Source organism: Girardinichthys multiradiatus, chromosome 14 (genome assembly GCF_021462225.1).
Source record: "Girardinichthys multiradiatus isolate DD_20200921_A chromosome 14, DD_fGirMul_XY1, whole genome shotgun sequence".
NCBI classification, from domain to species: Eukaryota; Metazoa; Chordata; class Actinopteri; order Cyprinodontiformes; family Goodeidae; genus Girardinichthys; species Girardinichthys multiradiatus.
The window spans coordinates 24,286,368-24,306,368 of record NC_061807.1 but is presented as its reverse complement, the minus strand read 5'-3'; the positions used below and the strand labels follow the sequence as shown (position 1 = coordinate 24,306,368).

General features: G+C 38.3%; 1 protein-coding gene across 15 annotated transcripts in view; it reads right to left on the bottom strand.

The window, feature by feature from the left end:
- Positions 1 to 20,001, bottom strand: part of LOC124880236 (adhesion G protein-coupled receptor L3-like) — a 357,339-nt gene that overhangs the window by 313,470 nt on the left and 23,868 nt on the right. For all 15 annotated transcript variants that reach the window (XM_047385217.1, XM_047385213.1, XM_047385214.1 and 12 more), the window contains exon 2: positions 6,357 to 6,443. The gene's annotated coding sequence lies outside the window, so the exon portion shown is untranslated. The remainder of the gene's footprint in view (positions 1 to 6,356; positions 6,444 to 20,001) is intronic.

Genomic DNA, 20,001 nt, shown 5'->3' with positions numbered 1-20,001 from the left:
GGGTTTCAGTGTAAAGGTGATAGATTGTGAAGGAGAAAGAGTGACTCTGAGTTGTTGTCGAAATGTGTTATTTTCTTATATCACCTTGGATCCAAGACATATTTGCACAAACAGCACCCAGAACCTAAATCCTTCTGGGTTACTGTTTAAAGAGTTTAACTGATAGGCCCTAGTAAAGATTATTGACTAACACTTTCCAATGACTACTATGCTCTCTGTTCTGTTTGTTAAATTGTGCATCTACTGTATTATGTTTATTTTTAGTTTAGCTAGTCAAACCTAGCTGGGCACCCAATATTGATCTTAGCTGCGTCGCAAAAAGTAAATCAGATAAACATGGGCAACACACACTATACTGCCAAAAGTGTTTGATCATCCCACCAAATCAATGAATTCCAGTGTTCTAATCTCCTCTATGGTTGCAGGTGTATAAAGTTTAGTGTGGAGAAACTTGACAGGCCTGCACAGAGTCCTGACCTCAGCTTTTTTGAACACCTTTGAGATGAATTAGAGCGGAGGCCACAATTCTGGTTTTCACATCTAACTATAAACGCACTCCTTAAACTTGTGGATGATGTTTACAAAATAGTTAAAAGTTGCTCTTGCTGGCAATGGTGGGTCCATCCACAATTTAACCCTTATATATTAAGATTAGGATGTCATCAAATTTCATGTACATGTAAAAGTAGACAGACATTTCTTGTCTGTTTCTGCACTAAAAAATAAGACGACTGTAACTTGGCACTTAAGTACACTATAAGGATTCCATTTCATTTGGATAACATGATGCTTTTTGATGTCCAAAATATCTCTTTAAAATCCAGAATGTAATATGCAAGCAACACTTTGGGCACTTTTTGTTTATGAACATTTTCACCAGAGAGGCAGCTAGCACTGTATTGATGTCAAGTCAACCAGAAATGGTTAAGATTTTGAAATGTTTATATTGCAAACGTTTAGTTCTAGCTACAGATACATTCTTTTCTGTTCTGCCAGCGGGCTCAAGGTGTGCCCTTAGAGTGTTTTCCTAGTGGGATATGTTCGAAAAACATTCAAAGGGAGGCGTCCAGAAGGTGTTCTGATCAGATAAATAGATCAGTTAATACTTACGGGGCAGCAAAGTTCGAGGACCATAGCTGAGGATCAGAACATAGATTAAATGGTAAACAAATAGCTTCACTGTTTGGGTCAGGTCTTTCTACACTATACTTCTATTAGAAGAGTAAAATAGCTTTATTGTTTTTCTTCCCCTTTGCCCTGCGATGGACTGGCAACTTGTCCAGGGTGTACCCTGCCTCTCGCCCATAGACTGCTGGAGATAGGCACCAGCTCCTCCGCGACCCACTATGGAATAAGCGGTAGAAAATGACTGACTGACTGACTGTTTTTCTTCCTTTTAATCAGTCCCTGACCACTGCATCCTTGGAACATCCTCTAAGAGGCGGAGTTAAGGAGAATTTATGACCTAACAGTCTCGTCATCACAATTTCGTCAATCAAATCCTTGCCCAGTCCAATTTTCTTCTACTTCTACTACACCAGCCTTAAGGAAAAATCTGTTGACTTACTACTTCACAAACCCCACCCAAGTTAATGTAATAATCAATGCTTTCCAATTCACTAGACAATGTTCATAATGATATGGCTGAGGAGTTATTTCCATCAACATCCTAAATTTTCTAATTAACTGTAGCTAAATTATTGATTTGTACAGCTAGCATGTATCTAAACCATCTGAGTTCATGCCTTTTAATATGATTCAATGAAATGCAAACGGAGAAATTAATGATTGAACACATAAAACAGAAATCACACTTTTATCTCAATAATGGAGATTGTGATTGGACAGCACGAATATACTAAATTACAAAGGGTTCCTACAAATGTTTTATGTAAAAAATACAAAATGTTTCAAGCCTCTAATTTCCAGTTCTACATCCTTAAGGTCAGTTTGAAATATAAAAGGAAAGTTCACCACGACTTTATGAAATATCTACATAGTTAGATAGAGTTATAAATTTGAAACCAGCTGAAACAAGAAAGTAGAGAAGAAATGGAAGAAGGACACAAAGAAGAAAGAAATGAAGGACGAAGAAAGGAAGCAAGAAAGAAAAAGATGAACAACAGGATGATGGAAAGAGGAATGGCAATAGAGATGAAGGAGAGGAAGAAGATGGAATGGACACAAGGAAAGGAGGAAGGAGTAAGGGAAAGAAAGAAAGAAAAAGAGGAAGGAAAGACACACGAAGGAAAGGAGGAAGGAAGGAAATGAGAAAGGGAGAGAAAAAGGAAGGAAAGCCACAAAAAGGAAAGGACGCTAGAAAGAAGGGACACAAAGAAGCCAGGATAAAATTAATGACATACCTTTTAGATAGATAATGAGAAAGGGATTGAGGCCTTGAAATACAACTATTTCTTTTCTATACTTCATTTTGCTTTACAATACAAATCCACACCTGGAAATTAATAAAATCAAATGGCACAGTTTTCCAGGCTTTTCACAGACTGTGTAGGAATCCTGAACACATTACACAATATGCACAAACCTAACAACACACGTGATTCTGATTCAGCATGACCAAAACATATATATTAATATTACATTTCTTCTAAAAAGGTTAAATGGAGAGACAAAGGCAACAATGTAAATAATTAAGTTTACAAATGCTGGAAGTTCTGGCCCCAGCAGGAGTTGAGCATTTCTAAAGGGTTGCTCTGCACATCCAGGGTCCATTTTCTTAAAATAAAAGGAAGGCAAAAAGCATCTATACTGCCATTTCTAATGGTTCACACTGCTCATAAATGAATCTACGTGAATTTGCTTGCGGATAAAATCAATATCAGTCAGGCAATTTGGCAAATGTTGCACATAAATGCTGAGATAAAGTGACATGCAGCCGCAGGACTGTTCTCAAATCAGCCTTAACCGGTTATTGGAGAAAATGACAAAGACGTTAGGGCAAATACATTTTTAGCAGGTCAACGTTGTCAAGACAGCAGCACTCACTGCAGAGGCTTCACATTATTTCATTATCATCCAGAAAAACAACATAAAGCAATGTGTGCCATTTAAAGTAATGTTGTTTAAAGGGTTTCTGAGCTTTGCCTGGTATCTCTGAAACCAGGGCTGCTTACCGGGAAGACCGGAGTTGCCTCAGTAACCGGACACACCGACAATGATGTGCAAAGTCAACTACTTCTGGACCAAATTCAAATCTGAGAGCACTGCTGACATAGGCTCAAAGCAGTTCACCCCTTTTCCCATTCAAATGACCTGTTTTGCATTATTTTAAGAATCCTTGGAACAGGATCACACTATGAAAACAAACGCTGGGCTTTAAGATAACAGAACCAAAACTTAACCGGGCTGCTGCCGCAGATCATTATGGTCAAACTAACCTGAATGGATGCTGCTATAGGAAACCATACTGGCTATGCAAATCATTGTTCACTGAGGTTCATGCTATCAAATGATGCTGAAGTTAAGTTTTGTGGTTAATATACAGAGCTTTTACAAAGGTATTCACAGCCCACTGAAATTTAAGATTGTAGGGCATGATTGAGAAGTGGCAGGAAAATGATACATGGTTTTCAACATTTTTAACAAATATAAATATGAAAAACATTTTATTGATTTTTTTCTATTCTTTATTTTTTCTATTCTTTACTCTGATAACCCTAAGTAGCAACAGGCATCTGTTCTTTCAAAGTAAACATCTTTTTGTTAGATCAATGTGTTTTGTGAAAGGACCGATGTGGAGAGGGGGTTGAAATCAACCCACCTCTGTTACGCCCCTGACTTGGCGAGCGAGGTGGTCACAGGCCACATCAGCCTTGTACATCAACCTGACTTGTATAGAAGCAAGCCGACCGAGTAGAGGGAGTGATGTGGTGACATATGGTTTCTGCGACCAGCCAGTATTTAGACTCAAAAATAATTCCTGACGAGAAGTTCAAGAAGGTGAGATATATTTGAAGCATTTGCTCAGCTAACAACAGGTTTGTGACAGTTTGTCCACCATTACTGTTTGGAAAACAATGGTACGGGGAGACTTATGACACAAGTTTCATGCATTGTGCTGATGTCAATGCCACAACACAGATCCTGTTGTCTCACACTGCTTGTATCATTTCTAAGAGCTCACAGCTTTCTGGGATATTGCCGTCTCCACTTCTGATTTTATGATACAAACATTTCACACACTGGTGAAAGCCTTATCGTCTTAGATTAATTTTCTTCAGATGGAACATGGACACAGCAGCAACAACAATAATTAAACATTTTGGTATTCATACAGAAGTGCTGTTTTGGGAGATGAACTAGAACTACAAATCACCCTGAGCATAATCAGAGCTACACTAAAACCATGTACATTCAAAATGTACAGCATATTCATGAACGGCCAGTAAAAATCCACACAAAAATCCAACTTAGAGTGAGTAGAAAATTGCTGTTCACAGGATGCCCTCCATCCAGTGTGACTAAGCTTAAGCCATTTTGCAAAGAAGAATTGCCCAAAGATGTGCAAAGCTGGTAAATACATACCCCAAAATACTTGCAGCCGCATTGCAGTGACAAATGCTTTACAAAGTAATGACTCAGGGGACTGAATACAAGTGCATATCACAATTATCAGATTTTTCTTTGTGAACATTTGTGAAACTTTGTGTTGCTCTATTACTAAAATAACTAATAAACAGAGGTTTGTGGTTGCAAAATGAGAAAATGTAAAAATGTTCAAGACAGGCGACCTGTCCAGGGTGTACCCTGCCTCTCGCCCATAGACTGCTGGAGATAGGCACCAGCTCCCCCGCGACGTACTATGGAATAAGCGGTAGAAAATGACTGACTGACTGACTGACTGTTCAAGACAGGGCACCAAATGCATGATCTATTATCTTGAATAATACCACATCGTCCTGTGCTTATAAATCAAATAGGATTTCTGCATTCTTCAGCCAAAACAAGAGTGAAGTTCTTGAAGTTAATTAGGCTAAACCAAAAGTGACGATAAATAAGGGAAGATGCAACAAATGAAAGTCGTAATTCAGAGTCAGAGTGCATCAGGGTATTCATCTTTCTTTTGTTTTAATTAATTTGACATCTTTCAGCACTAATACAGTATCTGATTTCTAAGCGGCACCGGCACACAGTCGAGCAGCATGACAGCTGAAGGAAAGCAGAAGGCTGCTGGACCAGCCGCTGTAATGTGTTCCTACACACAATCGAGGCCATTATGTGTAAAAAGCACAAGCTCACAGCACATATGCCGCCCTCAATATTGTTCAAACGACAGCCGCGGTTCTATTTTCACCTTTGCAACTAATGTGTCCATTACTCCTACGTCAGCAACATTTACCATCCTGTCTTTGGCTGCTGATATGTCGGTGAATAAACTAATTGTAAAAATGGATTTTTCCTGGAACATGTGCGCGGCTGCTGGGATTGGATTCAAATATTGGACCCAATTATTCACCTGTGAAAAAAAATCATCTATGCAACTATGCTGAGGCTCGGCGCATAGAGAAGGTGAGGTGATATAACTCATACCCTAATCTCGTTAAATGCTAATACCGGAAATAACATAAAAATAAAGCAAAGAAGATGCAGAATATGTGTGTGTTTGTGTAGATCTGAGGGACATTAAACAGTGGTGTAAGCAGGGGGGCATTAGCTGGGACACCCAGCCCACCAGTAGATTCTGGAGGACAAACAATCTCGCTAATTGAATTCAATCCCACCTCACTGCAGGAGGCACCAAGGAAAGTGGATCCATTCATTCCGGAGAGCTAGGAAGTGCACATGTTTGTGTGTTTTCGCAACGATGGATTGAGGAGGGAAAGGGCTTCTGCTGTCATGACGGGTAAATGTGGAAAGGCATGGAAGATGAGTACAGGAAGCTGCTGAGAGCAAACACTGGGACAGTTACGATGAGTGGGAGGGAGGGGGATGTCTCAGATTTGACATGTGAAGAAACGCAAACCAGCTGCGCTTTTGCTTGATTACACCAAAAACCGTAATTTGCATCAGGGAATGAAATCCAAACATGCTCTTCACATACAAAGAAAAAAAGTCCTTGTGGCTGTCCCAGAAATTAAAGGCTCATCAAAGGTGTCCCAAAGATTTGCATACGGAGATGAGCACCCATCATAAATCATTTCAGTAAACACCCTACTGCACACAAGGAACAAAGCCCAATTGGCTCACATGAATGCTTTTCATCACTGCACCGTGTTTGGGGAGGTAATGGTGACAGGGCACATCTTGTACGTTTAATCTCGGATCGATTTCGTATTCATGAATCGCAATCAAACATTTTCAGCTGTGTTTATGAAGTCTGAAAAATGGTACAATACCTCAGCCTGAGACGGAGAGCGGCTCTTGAGTGCTGCTGATTACAAATCCTGCATATCACATTCCAGGTAATAAAGGCATGTTCTGTCCTGGAAAGAAACAGAGAGAAAGGAGTTTAGAAAACCCAGCAGGATAACCTTACAGCAAAACATGATAATGGGTATTTTTTTTTAAAACAGAGGACAGGAAACATAATTTAAAGTTAAATGACACCTTGGCTTAAAAATTAAGTCCTATGATAAGTCCTTTTGTAGGGCAGTAGTTGCTAAACTTTTCAGCTTCTGACCCACAAAACAACGTTTAACTAAAGAAGCAATACAAATTGGTTAATTAAACATAACCACAACACAAACAGCATTAGGAGGTAATAATATTATTTTTATCTATTTCAAAGTACAGTTTCTTAACATTTATAACATAAATACGCTTTGGTGTTTTTATAATTGGTTTTAAGTTTAATTTCTGAAAATGATCTGAAGACCTCCAATTGGTCGCTTTGCAAAAACTAGTGTGATTAAAGTCGAGTTCACTTCTTCTCTTTGGCCATGTGTTTGGTCAGCTGCAAAGTCCACGACTTTATGCAATTAGCTAAGCCTCCTTGCATAGATCGTTTATTGCCAGTATAATATAAATTAGACTGGACTATGTGTCTATGTGTCCAGTATGACTGGACACACAGTCCATTCTAATCCACATAGTCCAGTCTAATCAAATCGCACTATCTGATGGACAGATGATTGCCTTGGTGTAAATTGTATTTATTGTGTATTACTTTAAAATTGGAAATGAATAGGAACCATTTGTATTCTGTAAAGTGCCTAGATTTGACATTTTATGTCAACTGGTGCAGTACAGTGGTGTGGGATATTAAGAAAACATGCAATGTGCAATGCTTCTCTATGAATATGAAGATAACTATGATTTTGGATAAACAAACAAATAATTCATAATCATTAATGACCTTCTGCCTTGGGTTCATAGCCAACATAGACACCAAAAATAATAGGTTATCCAACTACTGGGAGAAAACAAAACAGTCTGCTGTTTTGGCACTGAAACAGCTTAATAGTCGTTTTTTAATGACTAGATCGCCTTATCACGTTTTATGTTGCCTCAAGCAACCAGTGTCATCAGATATGTTACAGGCAAAATGAGCCTGCATGGATGGTACTTGAAACAACAGTTAACACACGTAGATCACAATGAAAATACATTCTTGTGTTTTTATCCTCTGTGATGACACTTGACTGTGGTCATGAAGTGCTAATGTTTTGCTAAATTTTGCTATCACCAAATAAATTCAGTTCAATTTTATGCAGTCCAGGAGTTCCTTACAATATGCATACTGCATACAATGATAATGTATTAACGATATATTTGCTACACAGGGTGCATCCCTAGTGCTATATAAACAAATGGAATTGAGCTGAATTAAACTGAACTGAATTTAATTTAATTTATTGTGATAAAAAAATGTAATTGCGACATAATCATGAGACAATCCCTTGTTGTGTGCTTAAATCAGCATTCTGTGATCATTCCATGTGACAGACGCGCCAACTGCTGATTTAGTACTCTCACCTCCAAAGACGGTAAATCTTAGGCTGTCTCGACAACTGATACTGTGAAAGATGTCTGATTATTGTCCTCTTTTGCCCAAACTCTAACAGGGATCATTTTCTGAAAGCTTTATTAACCAATACCTCCTTGAATAGTAATTATGTTTTACTATATAAAACAATGCTAAAACTGGCCTCTGATTTTTGGAGTGTAAAGTCGGGTCATTTCACTGCTTTTTTTGGCGTCTGGACTCTGGAAGTCAGGAAAACTTGCACTTGTAAGAACTTGTAATTAAGGAGTGGAGTATCCTACACTGAATTATTTAGTGTATTAGTGTATCAACTTCTTCAAATGGGGTCTCCTGTCATAGTTGAATATTTTAACCATCACATCTTTGATTTCAAACTGAACGACCAAAAGGGGATTTGAAACATAAGGATAGGGAGTAGAAAGAAAAACAGTAATGGGAATAATAATTCAAAGTCTGCTACTCTGACTTTAAGCCATCTTAAAGACGCCTTTGCAAAAAATAAAACAATTACCTTTCAGTATCACAATTATTACCTTCTTACAGCCACATCACAGACCTCTTTATTTATGCTTTCTTCTAGGTCAACCATTATTAAACGACATCTTCATAAATTTTTCAGCCAGTTTTCTGCATCTTCTTTCTGGCAATGAGGCTGACTGCCATGCTATTCAGGTCACATCAGCTTTTAATGGCTGATTTATTAGAGCCCAACAGGGGTTTGGTGATGGGCTACAGGACAAAGAGCCTGTTTTAAACTGCATTAAGCCTCTGCAGTAAATATCCCATTCAACATTAGCATTTTGATGACTGCACCCCCCACCTGACAACCTTTTGTGGGCCCTCCACCAGACGCACACGTCTGCTCTTCTTCTCTGCTTCTTTTCTCACATATCAGTTCAGTTTTTTAACATGCTTTCCTCCGATTCTAGTCATTAAGCTGAATGTTTTTCACTCAACATATTACAGCGATCTTCGCTGAGCTGACACGAGTACCTGAAGACCAAGTAGTTGCGTTTAATTACAAATATATTAATAAAGTGAGAAACTGTAACAGCATTCAGAGACACTGGATGTATTATTTCAAGTTCACCCCTACAATTATAGTGCCTTTACATGATTTCTAATCCTATCTCACATGCAATCGAAAAACTGATGAGCACTAAAGCTTCTGTTATTAAGGTGTCCAAGGCAGGTTAATAAACAAATTAAACTAAAAAGACCCTTTGTTACCTCCAAACTACAAGTGCATCTTAATAAATAAGAATCTCGACAGTTAATTTATTTCAGTAATTCCTATTAAGAAGTGATAATCATATATGCACAGAGTGGTATATTTAAAGGATTTATTTAATTTTGATCAACATGGCTTATTGATAATAAAAACGCAAAATCATCTCTAAAATGTTCTCACCAAATTTTGACATTGCATACGACTAATAAAAGTAGGATTTTTAATACAGAAATGTTCAAGCCTACACAAATACAAGGAAGACTGCTTACTTGAAAGTGTATTAAGGAAAAGTGGAATGGCAGGAAAATGGGTGATAGAAAATGGTGCACGCCTGCAGCTTTAAGGAGCAAAGCCTATTTAAAGAGTTTGGGGAAAATTCACAAGACGTGGACTACGGCTGGAACAAGTGCTTCTGGAGTTGCCACGCCTGAACCAGAAACAACGTCAGAAGAGTCCCACCTTCGCCATGTCATCTGCTATTAATTCGTCTGCTGTGTTTAATTAAGTCCAACGTTAGCACATCTGTCAACTAGTTCCTGTTGCCTGTGTACCTATCTCTACCACACTCTTTCCTTCCACTCAGCTTTTCATTTATCTATCTATCTATCTATCTATCTATCTATCTATCTATCTATCTATCTATCTATCAGGTCAGCAGTCTTCCCCATGATTGCATCAATCATAACATAACATTTTTGTATTAAAAGTCTAATCTTTTTATTGGTTATATGTGATATTCCAATTTTCTGGGAAACATAATTTAGGGTTTTCATGAGCTTATAGCAATAATCATCTAAATGAACAGAAATAGAAACTTCAAATTCAGCCTGTGTGTAATAAATCTATATCAGTGCCATGTTTTCAGGCATTTTAAAGTTATTTAGATACACCTGTATTTGGGATGTCTGAAACAAAATGTTGCAATATTACAAGATAATTGAAAAGGTTTGGTGGATTTCAACAATTTCTGTCATTTAGTAGCAGGACTGAAATTGCACATGAGTCATTTATCAAAAACAGGAAAATATTATTATTTGTCTTCCTAAACCGAGTGGGGATGCTACCAAAAAATAAGAAAAAAAAACATCAGAATCTTTATGCCAATTTTTAAATATCATCTGGGCAAAATGACCAACCAATAGTGGCTTCCAATTGTGCTGCCAAGGCCGTGATTCACCAAATCTGCTCTTCATTATGCTTGATCAAATGTAAGATTCTGGCAGCGGATGCAGATGTTATAGGTCAACTTAGCTCAAAATGCTGAAGCTGGTTTGGTCAACTGAGCATCTGCCAAGTATTTTGCAGGCTTGCGATTACTTGGAAAGGAACCCGCCCGCACCATATTGCAACAATTCCAACCGCAAACTGTCACACAAACAAAAAGACTTCCATACAACAGGAAATAAAATCATAAACTGGACATTATTGGCCTTTATTGCTTTTTTGAAGCAGTTGAAGAGATGGTGCAAATGTTTAATTTTGCACATTTATCTTTTACTCTCTACTGGATTTCCTCACTTAGCAGAAGAGCAATGCATGGATTTGAATGCTGCCTTTTAGGATTCACATTAAAGGGACATTCCAGTATTTTATTTTTGAAGTTGGATTGTGTGTGGTACTGATAAGTAATAAATATAGCTGATGAAACCAAATCCTCCAGAGTTTTTGTCTAAACGAGAGTTTAACAATTAGGCACAAGATTCTCACACCATAATAATCTTGAGTAAAAATGGTGTTCCAACTCTACCAAAAACATCTAAAACATCATCTAACTCTTATTTAAACTGGAGAAGAAAAAATATTCCCACTCCGGTAGAAATAATATAGCACAGTGATTGTTACAGTTACAATGTCATTTCTAATATTCAGTTCTTTATGTTGACTCTGATAACAATAAACAATAAAAATCCACTAAATTTATTAATAGTTTTCAAGTGCCTGTTGCACAGAATTGTATGGCATTATTTCTTACCCAATAACAGCTGGCAATGGGAACCAGCCGCTCGCTGTTCTGCTCTTTATAGAATGGGTAATGTTTAATAAACTGGTCTGTGTTGGTTAATTAGTTAGGCTGTCTGCTCCAATAGCCAGCCTGCAGTCTGCTGCTGAACAGACATGGGGCTGCAGTTGGAAATATGTACAAAGAACCAGATTAGTTTTTCTTGTATGTGAGGGAAATGTGTAGCAGTCTTTCTTCAGCCAGCTGAGTGACAAGAAAGAAGTGGGGGAGGGGTAGCAATCCTTTACTCTGCAACATACAGACAACACTGGTTACGCCGACACTTTCTTTGGTAATAGCAGTTTTGAAACTGTGACTTTATAAAACTTTCATCCAAAATGATAACTACAACTGGGCTATGCATGATAAGAAGCATACCACTTATTTGCTCAAAATTAGGAAAATCTTTTAAATTTGATTTTGTCATTCAAAAATCTTTTAAGACTACTTTTCTTATTTTGCTGTTCCTGAAGAACCAAAGGAACATCGGTTACCTTATCACTAAATTAAAGCAAATGAATGAAAATACTAAAGAGTGGAAAAACAGACAAGCAGCCTGCAAGATGTGAATTTACCACCTTAATTGTTTTTGTTAAAAATGCCCATTTTACTGGGCCTTTATAGAAAGCATAAGAAGTTGCCTTATTTGCACGCCTCAACATACAGACATTTCAGAGTTTTAAATTAAACTCCCACTCCAAAAGGCCACTCTAAATTGTAGAAAGAAAAAGCGTGCATGTTAAGTACAGGCCGTCTGAGATTTCATTACAAAGCAAAACTGAGAGTGGGATTAATTTTACATCATCTCATTAACTTTTCATTGCCTGTTAAAGATATGCGACCATTTAAATTAGAATGTGAGTTTTCTTTCTTTGTGGAGGTGTGTTGGACCACTAAGGAAGCTACCCAGGATCACTAGAAAGCCAAAGTGAACAATTGTCCCCCTGCTGAAAAGCAGGAGCACAAGAGCCGGCACCATGTGTTGCAACACAGAAAATTGGCTCCTTTCCTTTGTCACATTATCCACTCCACTCAGTTTTTCAGCTCCCTTGTCGAAAGAAGTGCGTTCTAAATTACAAAGTGATGAAACATAGCATGACTCTCCAGCATTCACTGCCACAATCTTACACCCAAATTTTATTTCACACTCCAAATGTGATTTATTGTGGTTCTAGTGAGCTGGATAGTCCTTTAGTGTGTGTGGTTAAGCTGTAGAGGACACTATTTCTGACAATGCCTGACCATAATGTAGCATGTGGTAATGTTTTTCTTCCATGGAAGATTTAGGATTTCATCATCATTAAGTATGTTAATTCCAGAAAAACTGTAGAAAAACTCAGAAGCTTGAGAAGAATCATGTGCTTGTCTCAACTATATGTATATAATGTTGCTGTTCTCCTTTACTGTAAGAAACTTTTTTTCAGAATCTTTCACACAAATAAAATGCTACGCACTTTAATTATCTCCAAGGCTGTGTTTACATGACAACTTAGTTAAAAGATAATTGAGCAAGAACTCGAGGGCTTATCAATTAATGTACCGTCAAACAAATACATGTAAAACACTTTGAAAAATTAGATATTGTTTATCCTAAACAGCAGTTACACAACAGCATAAAATGATACTGTATTATAGAAGCGAAGTGTTTTTACCTGCTAAAAAAGAAAACAAAAAGAGGACATAAGAAAAAGCACCAGCAGATCATAAGCACAAGGTCAAGAATGAGAAACTCCTACTTTTATTGCTTGAAATTAGTCACAATCTTTTTCAGTTTCTGCTGATGAATATCTATTAACTTTGGGTTAGTGCTGATAAATATGCCCACTTGAAACAGCTACATATTTAATTAACACAAGACATAGGGCTGTTACCAGTATCAAGGTAAATCAAGGTTTTCAAAAGTTACCATTTAAAAATCGCTAAAAGTTTTACCTCCTTTTATCAAACAGATAAATTGCTGGAGTGACCAGTTTTATGTGACTGTTTGGGCCACAGAGTAGCACTGTGTTCCCCTCTCCCACCTGTTCCTACTCACTGACAGTCACTATTTGTTAGCTAGATGCAGTAGGCAATTTTCATAGAGCTAAAAAATCAGTAATTTGTTGTGTCTCATGTTGTCACCATTTCTTCTTTTCTACTGACCATCTAAAATGCTGACACACAATAGTCTCAAAGTAAGTGGAGGCTTCTTTGGGTGCTTTTATTGTCAGCTAACCCAGCTGGACAGCGCTTTGGCGAGCCACCTATAGGGCTTTTACTTGAAAACTTTTATTAAATTTAGCGGGTGTTTATTGAAACTTTTCCTTCAGTGTTTTCATATTAACTAACTGTTTGAAGTGAAGGTACGGGCGGACCACTGCAGGGGCTTTCACATCCAGAGATGGGGCCATAAAAAAAAGGGTACACCCAGTCCAAATGAGCCAGCTAACCAGAGCCAACAAATTCCAATCTTAAACCCACGAACCTCTCACCCCCATGAACCCCAACCTGAACTTCCCCAAAGGACCAGCCCCAACCAGGACACAGCTACCAAACATACCCAAACACAAAGAATCTCCTTGCAAAAGAGCTCTACCCCCAGAAAGCCGATAACTACACATCCACACTCGCTCCGAGCAACCTCTGCCACATCCCACCCCCCACCACACAGAGCGCCATGATACCAAGGCAACAACTCTGCCATGTTTTTTTCAAATTGTGAAGTTCAGATTTCTGTGTTACATGCAGCGAGGTTTTGATTTTGGCTCTGGATCAGCCTCTCATTTCCTTCTGTATATTTTTCACTTCAACGTGAAGCAGTCTCTCAAAGTCAAGTCAAAGCATAACAGTAAAGAACTTCAGGCCACCGCACCTCAGTGTGGCTTAGTCTTAACCCCATTTGGGGCGTTTACAATTGACACTGACCAATATCATTTTAAAGTGACACTTGATAACCAATGGCTATCACTGATTGATGATATCAAGTTCAACAGATTTTCTACATTAAAAAAATAACCAATTATATCAGTGTAAAGACACATTTTCTTGAAATGTGTAGGTATTTACCTCTCTGCCACACAATGACCACTATTTTGATATCATTTTCCTACAAATGTTTTCTAAAAACCCACCAAATGTTGTGAAAAGCAGCCCAAATTTTAGCAACCCGCCCAAAGCAATTTTTTTAACCACATTTTCCAAAAAAGCCCAATTAGTGCGGAAACTCGCCCATCTGGCAACACTGCTTGTTTCTGAAGTTTGTGTACCAGTGTATCAAAATCAAAAGTAAAGTAAGTAAATCTAACAAAGATTATTATAGCTGCAATTATTAATATGTTTTTATATACTTCTGCTATTACTGCAAAAGTGTGGTATATTACTCCATGTTACCTTACAGTGCAACTCTTATACCAGCCTATACCTATTTAAAGCCATTATGGTGCATTATATTTGCAGTACAAGAAAATAAATTCAGCTTCATAGAAATGCACTACTTAATGTAGCAGCTGGAATGGGAAAATGGGACCAAAGCAAACTCCAAAGCTATTTATGCAGTACATAGGATTAAATCAAAAACGAACTCTCCGTCTCCAGACTGGCAGCACTCACCATCTGCTTCTCTGCAGCCTATGTTTGCTTTGCAGCTGTTAGTTACCTCTGCCCTGGGCTATTTTACTGTTTTTAAGTGGATCACAAATCTTTAAAAAAAAAACTCTGCGATGAATTTGGCAAACTGACAATGAACAGGTTTGGATTAATAATATTTTTCCTGCTTTCATATGAAGAAGTGTCTTGAAATAAACAAAACTTTTATCTGAACATCCTGCCGTTAGGAGACAATAGCACATACTGTATGAGAAAGCAACGGACGAACGCTGCCACTGTATGACTGATCCGAGTTGACAGCCTGTGGTGTGTCTTTATAAAAGCATTTACCGAGGCAGAGCGCCGTAGCCCGCTGAAAGCTCATCAAAGAGTGGCTTATTTTATCAGCCAAGTGGAAAATGTGCTGAGAAAGAGAGGGAGAGGCAATAGTGAGGAAGTCAGCGAGAGTAACAAAGCCATTGTGCCCGTTGCTGACCCAAACACCCGCATTACAGTAGTTGCAGCCACTCACAAAAAAAGCCCTAATCGGCGGAGCGGGGCTCTAAATTAAATGACCCTGTAGTTGTGACACTGTAACTGACAAGTCGGCACGTTCACGCCAAGGCCAAAGGCAAAAGAGATATGGCTAATGAACAGAAAACCCACTGAAATTGGTGGCAGACATCAGTAACCTACAGTTTACAACATGACACCGCACTACAATGATCACTCAGTAATCAGAGGCACTCAGAGATCTCTCTCACGAACTAAAGTCAAGGAGCAGCAATTATAATGCAGTAGCATCCCTACACCCAAGGGTCACATTAAATACAGAGAAGCTAATAATTGAGTGAGCTTGGTGGCAACTGCTTGAAGATGATGTATGTTACGCATCTTCCTCGTTCTTAAGTCTCACTTATTCATAGACTTTTTATTGCAGTAGATTTGAAAATGTTCGTGCATTAAAAGAGCCCTACAAGATTTTCTAATGCAGCAATTATTTATCATGCCTGAATAAGAAAGGCATAACCTCTGGGATGTGTTTAGGTTTTTGTCCATTGTAGATTTGTATATGCAGGTGGGAATACACGACATTGAAGATGTACTTGTGTAATTTCCAAAAACACATAGCCAAAGAGGTATGAAATATTCACATTGTTGAATTGTCACAGATAAATACATGTAAGATCAAGGGTTTGAATATGTATTTAAATATCATATTTGTGTATTCTCTTGGGAGTAAATTGTTTCCAAGCCAAAGTGAGCCGATGTTTTAAAGCCTTAATGCTCATAATGACTAACACTATACTCACTGACAAAAACGGTCCCTGAAATAATGGTCCAATTTGGATGCAATTTGATACACATAAGTACTAGCTAACAGACATGTAAAATATTTTTATTTGTAAGGAGCTAGGACATCTAGAACAAAAAACCGCAGTGTATACGTGTTGCCATCATGATAGTAATGATATTGTTACAGGCAGTTGCTAGAGCATCCAACACTCAACCCTAACATTTGGCCCAAAAGAACTGGTACTGTCTACCTGGTCATAACAATAAGTGAAGGTCACTAGACATAGAGGTTGTCTCGTATACACATAAAGTCACCAGGTCTCAGGCAAACCTACAATGCAATGCCTGTTGATGTGTCAAGTGCTTCAAATACTATCTAATCCATGTATAATGAATCCTCTAAACTGCTCGAAAAGGGAGAGAATTTTTCTTTATAATAGGACCATCATGTAAATCATCCTTATTTGAAACATCCTCATTGAAAAAACAATGACCGTCCATGCACGAGGGCCTATCAGTCTTAGGAGACATTGTATGGCTGAAACCATAGCATAGGTCCTTCAACCGCATGCATAACACACCGATGTGCAAATGGTCATTCAGCATGTTACTTGATGATAAAGCCTCATGTAGAGGCTCATTATGTGAAGGGCTCTCAGCGCAAGGCCAAAGGGTAACACTCAAAGGCAATGAGAAGATGTACTCGAGTGCTGCAAGAAATCAATGAAAATGCCTGCTTTTTTCATTGAGTCAAGGGGAACGTTTGTAAACTTTCATGCAAAATAAATTTGAATAATATGATGACAAACTACTTTTTTATTCAAACCCAATCAATAGGTCAAGGAGTACAGATTAGAAATAGCAACATTGTCAAAAGCAAGTACTAGATTTAAATGTGTTTTCTTTTCATAACCTTCAACTAAAAAGTACATTACAGAGACCTGAACCACAAATATTTAATTTTCCAACTGAAATGATGCAGGGCTGCAGATACTTTTTGTAATGACCAATCTGTAACTCATTATTTTTAACTTATCGGTCTGCAAAACAAGACAAAATTATGACAAATTTTCCTGAACCAAAAGTGACATCTCTAAATCTGTTTGAGCTCCACTGAACTGATCAATCACAAAAACAGTTGTTGAAAAATGTCCTCTTAGCTGGGTCTAATTGTGTGGGACTAACTATGCCATTCAAAAGGCCTCCTCTGCTCCAAAAATCTGTAACTGATTGAGAGCATGTATCAAGTTACCGGTAGTCTACTCCTGAATCCCATTCCCATGTGCTAGCATATGCACCCCAGCCAACCTTTGGTGCCCTTGCCCCCTCCCCACCCGTCAAGTATGGAACTTGACCCTCTCTGTGCGCTGAATATTACTTTGGCATCAGCAAAAGCATAGAGATGTGTTTCCAATGAACCTCAGTCTTTGTGTGTGAGTATCTACATGTGTTTATGTAAGATTCAGTTGTGTACTTCTTGTGTACACACATCTGTGTCTTTGCATCTGGTCCATGTAACCGAGCATTTGTTTGTTCATATCAGACTGCTTTTAGGTGTGTGTGTATGTGTGTAGAGGCTCTGGAGTATCTCAGCACCCAAGGCACTGGGAACATGGCTTGACAGGTGTGTGCAGCGGTCTGCAGAACAGCAGCAGGCAGGCAGCGGCACAATGTGCCTATTCAGGCCTGGAAGGAGACAACCGAGGTATCACAGGACCCCTGTGAGGAGGGGCCGGTCATCTCAGGGCACATCAACCTTTCACGGTGACTACAAAGAAAGACATAACCATGACTGCTCCAACAGTAACAGACTGCGTGACCTTGTGATAGGTAGCCATCAACCAGTGTTGTCAACAGCTTCCACTGCACACAGATTCGGTTGAGATAACTTGGACCAAATTAGGTTTACTGTGGACCTACGGGTCTTAATAGCTGGGTAGTCAAAATAGGTGAGAGATAATGTAGGACAAGATTGGCTACACTTGGCACAGGGATCCTACATATGTCATGTTAAAACTCCATAGTTTTCCAGGCTCCAGTTTGCAGAGTTCTCTGTATGTGTATTAAAGTATAAATACAAAGGAAATTTCAAGATGGATGGATGGATGGATGGATGGATGGATGGATGGATGGATGGCTCAGTATCTGAACAATGGAGCAAGTGGAGAAGCTGCTCCCCCTTTTGGAAAGTAGGGGGTGCAAACCTCTGGTTTTGCTCCCATATTTTTTGACCCAAAGAATCTAATCTAATCTCTCCCTTCAGTTTGACAAATTTACAAAGCCTTTGATAATTCTCGTTATACTTTTGTAAACTAGCAAGGCAAAACTAAATATTAGAAATATTTGCTCAATTTTAGTCCTTACCTCAAATTTGGTTCATTCCAACTCACCACATTAAATTCACATTGTCTCAACGTGGTTTCTTCAGCTGGAAAGTTTACAGCAAGAGAAAAGAAAAAGAAAATTAACTTATCAGAGCTAATCTGCTTAGTACTACTGCCTATAACGTTTTACTTTTCGTCACATATAAAGTACTCCCAGATCAGTACTTCTGTGTTGGTTATATGTTTTTTTTTTTTTGTATGCTCGATTCTCTCAAACCCCAAGTTGGTCATGGCAGATGGCTGCTCACATTGACCCTGGTTCTGCTGGAGATTTCTTCCTATTAAAGGGGATTTTTCCTTTCTATTATCGCAGCAAGCATTCTCGGTATGAAGGATTGCTGTGAAGTCAACGACACAATGCAAATGACTGTCCACCGTCGCTACATGCTCATCCAGGAAGTGAGTGCTGCAAGTCAATGACTAGATGTAATGTGCTTCCTTAAACAAAAACGTTTTTGACCAGTTTGAATGATAAGCTAAATTTGACTGTGTTGGATATTGTTGATCATTTGGTATGTATGTACTTGACTCTGTCTGTATGATTTAATTAAACTGACTTCGTAAAGAGCCTAGAGATGACATGCGTTGTAAATTGGCATCGTATAAATTGAATTGAACTGAAATGAATGAATGGGTTAACGGATTGACTGATGGATGGATGGACAGATGGAACACTGGAATGATGGGATAAGGAGTAAATTCTGTAAACACAAATATTTTTCTATACCATATTTTCTTCTTCCGTATTTATGCAAAACCTGAAATTAAATTCCATACTTTTCCAGACTGTGCAGGAATCCTGCTAGTTGACAGTCAAAATGCAGTCTTGTGTTGCACTGGATTAAACTATTATTTTCCAAATCCACCCACTTTTCCCCAATCAAACATCTTAAAAAAAAAAGAAAAACTGTAAATTAGACGGGTTTTATTAAGTTCCTTAACCACACCAGACCAGCAAAGTATCCATTTAAATTATTATTCTTTCCATTATCACTTAAATTAATAACCTTTCCTCTGGCATGTTTCTGTAATTTACCTACTACGACAATGCCTGCTGACAGCCACTGAGTTATCATCTCAAAAACAGACCTATAATGAGCAAATACCAAGAAACTCCTCATGACAAACCACAGCCACACAAAAGCTAGTGAAAGGCCTCAACAAAAGTGGTCAGTAACTGGAACAAAACACCCAGTATGTGCAATACATCTTTAGCGCACATCTGACATACACAATGCCACCAATACTGCTTTTCATGCAGAAAATTGCACAGGCATCATTCAGCTATGACATAAATATATGGGGTACAATAACGTACCATTGGAGAGCAACATGGCTCAGAAACGAGTCTCGGCTGAATCTAAAGAGGTAATTGAATCCAGGATGAACATAGTCTGGGTGGATATGAGGGCTGACAAAACAAAAACCCCACCTCCTTTAAATCAGCTGCAGTAGCACAGGAAAGATGCACAAAATGTCAAATGCATTGCAGAGTAAAATTTCTTGTGAAATGATCATAAAATTATAAATGTTTTTCACATCTTGACTTTTCAAAGCTTAAACCCTTGAATCCACACCCTTC